We start from the raw sequence: 5,086 nt of genomic DNA on the forward strand, positions 1-5,086 counted from the left end.
TCTCAAAGCGGTTTACAGAAGGAACTAAAACAATAAACCTATAGGCAAAAACAGTTAAAGACAGGTATTTAAAAATATTCATAAAAGCAACCTTTACTCCTAAGTGCTCCTATCTAAAATTTCCACAACACTAGGCTTTCTTCCTACAATGGCCTTCTAGTGACTGGCCTGGCCTGAGGGCACTTAAACTCTTCTTGCCAGAAGCAAGTAAGGTAGAATAAATGTTCCCTTCCAGGCTCACTAAGGAAGTGAGAAGGAATTATCCCATCACCTCAGCTGGACATGGGAACACCCTCATTTAGCTAAGATGTCTATCTTAATTTCCAAAGTGATTTTTTTTGTTTGAGTGGTATGCTTCAAGCAACTGTGGTTGATGCTTAATGTGTCATGCTTAGTGACATCACTAGGACCCACCCCTGAAATCTCAGGGTTTGGGATGCTTCTGACTTGGCAACCCTAATGAGGGACCATGCTTCAATAGTAAAAACACATGGTTTGCAAGCAGAATGTCCTGAGTTTGATTCTTTCATAAAATAGGTGGTGGGAATTGATAAAGAAGTGGTTGGGAATTACATCTGGTTGAGACACTGGACTGATGCTGCTAGTTGAAGGAGAGAGTACTGGGCTAGATGGACCAATACTCTGACCTGGTATAAGGCAACTACCTGTGCTCCTAACTGTAGAGCTATAAAAAAGATCCTTTGGTAAGAATACCAACAGCCTGAGACAGCTATAAGGCATATAAAGGTGAAGGTATCCCCGCACTTGTAGTGTGAGTCGTTTCTGACTCTTAGGGTGACGTTTTGTGACATTTACTAGGCAGACCGTATATATGGGGTGGGATTGCCAGTTCCTTCCCCGGCCTTTCTTTACCCCCCAGCATATGCCGGGTACTCATTTTACTGACCACGGATGGATGGAAGGCTGAGTGGACCTCGACCCCTTTTACCAGAGATTTGACTTCCTCCTTCCGTTGGAATCGAACTCCGGCAGTGAGCAGAGCTTCAGCTGCATTACCGCCGCTTACCACTCTGCGCCATGGAGGCTTTTATAAGGCATATATCTTGATCCAATTAAGCAAGGCATTTATGTTATCTACAAAAACATATGGGTGAAATAGTACACAGACAACAGCAGCTATTGTTGAACAAAGGGCCACTTTATTAAATTATAAACAAAATCTTTAAAGCGACCTGCAGAGGTGAAACCTAAGTGCGGGAACTAACTCTAGGCAAGCAGCTTGCCTTACAGCTCTTGGGTGACCAGCCCCTGCTGGGGCAAAGGGCAAGCCCCTTTTGTTTACCCCTTGCCCTGGCCACACCTTGTAGGTGAGTAGAGAGGCCTTCCCACATCACCAACCCTCCGGGGCCGTAGAATCCTTGGGTGGATGAGGTAAGAATGGCCCCAAAAGCAGCCCATATCCTGCCCTCGGGCCATACAACCCTGAGAGGTAGGCCTCCGGAACCACCAATCACCTCCAAAGATGCCTAAGGGTGTCACCTAGCTGTCATTACCTATTCCTTTTCCCGCACTTTACCACCATAAAGGGGGACAAATCTCTTTAGTCCCCCTTTCCCCACTGCGTAGGAGAACTTCCAGCAGACTCCTCTGCAGGTCTTGCAAAAATATGTCATTCCCTGTATTCGACAGGTGAACGCCATCGGCCCTATAGAGTTCAACCCTAGAATGCTGTATGAGTGGATGTGAAATGGGCAACTCACCATCCCCAAGAAGAGCCAACCGAATCTGTCGGTTGACCCTCTTACGTGCCCAGTCTATCCTCCTGGGGTCCCAAACACCACGCCACTTCCTGCGTGGAAGGATGTCTGACCAAAGCAGACAAACTGAAGGCCAACGCTGCCTTATAAACCGCATGTCTTCACATGCCTGAACAGTAAGGGCCCTGCCCTTGAGTAAACCCAGGTCATTACCACCCAGATGAATGACCAAAATGTGCGGAACTGCCCACACTAACCCTTGCTGGAACGGGGTGGGTAGGAGCCCATCCCAGCGCATCCCTCATCGGCCAAGCCATTGTACGGTAGCTCATTGGCTGAGCCCCAGCTGCAAGCCCATTCGAGATGATGCGGCCCTATGGCCCGCCCAGAAAATCATGCTGTGGCCGCAGATTAGGATGCACATCCGCTCCGTCCCCATCCAGCAACCTGTCAAAACAAAGCAAACATCATTAGGCTTCCGTATTACCGGGCCCCTTCAAAGGGCAAACATAAGTCTTGTAGGCCCCTGAAGTCCACCTTCCAACAGCCTGCAACCTAGCCCGTGAAAACCTGCCTGGCTGCTGTAGAGGCAGCTCCAATTCTGAAAGAGTAGGTCCCAAATCCTGATGGGTCCAGTCCAAGTCTTTGCAGGGCCATCTTAGTGAGCTCCTGGAATTGGTATTTAGTAAGGAGAGATCCATTTCCATGAATAAATAGATATCCACTCCTCGCTCCCCTAACTTTTAGAAATGCTTGCAGGGCCAACACTGGGCAAATGTGTGGCAAAGGGGAAGTGGCTAAAACGATGGTCTGCCCCCTACCTTTCTGTTCAGTCTCAGACTTACACAGTGTAATGTAAGCATCGCCTGTTTTGATAACGATATCCGAAATTAAGAGGGCACGCTGGGAGTAGTCGAGTTTAGACCCAGCCACCACTTCTCCAATTCTAAATGCCCCCAAAACAGCATAAGGGACACCACCTTAAATAGTTGCACTTCGTGGCTGGAGGAGCATATTGCCGGCCACTGGGTCATTAGTTCACCTAAAGTTCCGGTGATATTGGACGGCATTGATCAGGGGCAGCTGGGTGCTCCCTAGCCCACCCAGCCAACATATGTTGAACCCTAAAATCTGCTGAATGGTCATGAAAACCTCGTGCCTTGGCCATAAAGGAAAGTCCAGCTAGCTTACCTTGTAAGGTGCGGACAGACAGGCCCTTCCTCCTGCCATCTACCAGGAATTCCAGCAGATGATGCACCGGAATGGGCAACTGGGGCATGTATCCCTTGTTGGCCCAAAATTCTTCAATTGTCCTACCTGCTCTTTGATAGCTGGCGAGCGTGCTGGGGGCAATGGATAGGCTTATGGCCCTCTCCGACTCTGCTCTCCAATCTCCCAAATTGCAGGGGGCATGGCATCCGGCTGAGCCCTGGCCATCGGCGCCAGCTGACGGAAACGGTCCATCTGGTTCCGTGACAAAGCATCAGCAACACTGTTGTCAATGCCAGGAACATGCCGTGCCCAAAAAAGAACATTAAAATGCAGGCATTGGAGAACAAAAGCCCAGACAAGGCCCATAACCCTGGTGTTCCTGGACATAAGGGAATTGATAACATGTACCATGGCCTTGTTGTCGCACCAAAAATGGACAGTAGAGTTCTGGAGCCTCTCTGCCCATAAATGTATTGCCAACACAATGGGGAAGAATTCAAGAAAGGTCAAGTCTTTGTCCAGCCCTTCCTGAATCCAAGCCCGAGGCCATTGCCCATTACTCCAAGAAGACCCGAATATGACTCCAAATCCATAAGACCCTGATGCGTCAGAACAAACTTGCATCTCTGCCTCCAGGAGCCGCTCCTGTCTCCCAAAGGAGACCCCATTATAGTCCTGCAAAAATGAGGACCGTACGGCCAGGCCGGCTCGCAAGGCCGCAGTAACCCTGAATCTATGTCGGGGTTGTGAAAGCCCTGCCATAGCATCATAGATGCGCCTCAAAAAGGCCCGCCTGGGTGCGATGACCCTACAGGCAAAGTTCAGGTGTCCTGCCAATTCCTGGAGCATAGAAAGGAAAACTTTCTTAGCCCTAGCTACCTCCCAGATCTTAACACTCAAAATATTAATATTATCCATGGGAAGCCAGCAGCTCATGGCCACTGCGTCAATTTCAATACCTAGAAATGTCAGGACCTGGACAGGGCCCTCCGTCTTCTCCAAGGCCAGAGGCACACCTAAGTCTTCAGCTAGTTCACTAAATTGGGACATTAAATGTTGGCATTCATCCGTGTTTGCTCTACCCACAAAAAGAAAGTCATCCAGATAGTGTACCACCGTGTGCAAGCCCCCCCGTCTCCTGACAGCCCACTCCAGGAAGGAGCTGAAGCGCTCAAACACAGCACAAGAAATTGAGCACCCCATGGGCAGGGCACTGTCCATGTAGAAATGGCCCCAAAAGGTGAAGCCCAGTAGCTCAAAGTCTGCTGGGTGGACTGGCAGGAGACGGAAGGCGGACTTGATATCACACTTACCCATAAATGCCCCCTCACCACAGGAACACACCATGCAAACTGCAGTATCAAGGGATGTGTAGTGGACAGTGCACAAACTATTTGGAATAAAGTCATTAGCAGACAGCCCTCGAGGGTAGGACAAATGGTGAATGAGCCTAAATTCCCCGACTGCCTTTTTGGGAACAATACCCAAAGGAGACACTTTAAGGTTAGGGATAGGGAGAGACTGGAACGGGCCAAGGACTCGCCCAGCCTGCACTTCTTTGTCTGTTTTCTGTTGTACTAAGTGCTGCTTTCCCACCATGGATCAGAGGTTGCAAGACATAAAAGCTGAACGTGGGCCGGTGTAGGGAATTTGGGAGCCTAAGGAAAATCCCTCCAACAAAAAACACGCGCCCCCCTGATTTGAGTAACCATCCAGAAGGCATTTTAACCTGTCTAATTTAATTGGGGAGGGGCCCTTTTTGTTGAGCAGCTCCTGCAGGGGGCTTCTTCTGGACTCCCTGATAGTCCCTACCCCCGCCCCTAAAGGGTCTGCCCCGTGGGCAGGTTGAACATGAGTACGCTGCCCCGCATATAGAACATTTGTGCCGAAAACAGTACGGGTTGCGGGTGTTGGATCCACAGGAATCAAATTCCCAGCAGAACAGCCATTGTTGAACCCCCTGCCCCACATTGCTGTGTCCAATCATGGCACGGGCTGCCGTCATGAACTGTAGCCACAGCTCAGGTTCTTTCTTGTCCCAGGGGAGTGTCTTATCGAAGGCCACCCGCATACAGAAGGCCTTGTCGTAAGACAGCCAAGCCAGGCTGAAAAACTCAATATGGGCCCGGTATATGATGTCTAGGTACTTTATCAAG

Source organism: Rhineura floridana, chromosome 8, assembly GCF_030035675.1.
Source record: "Rhineura floridana isolate rRhiFlo1 chromosome 8, rRhiFlo1.hap2, whole genome shotgun sequence".
NCBI classification, from domain to species: Eukaryota; Metazoa; Chordata; class Lepidosauria; order Squamata; family Rhineuridae; genus Rhineura; species Rhineura floridana.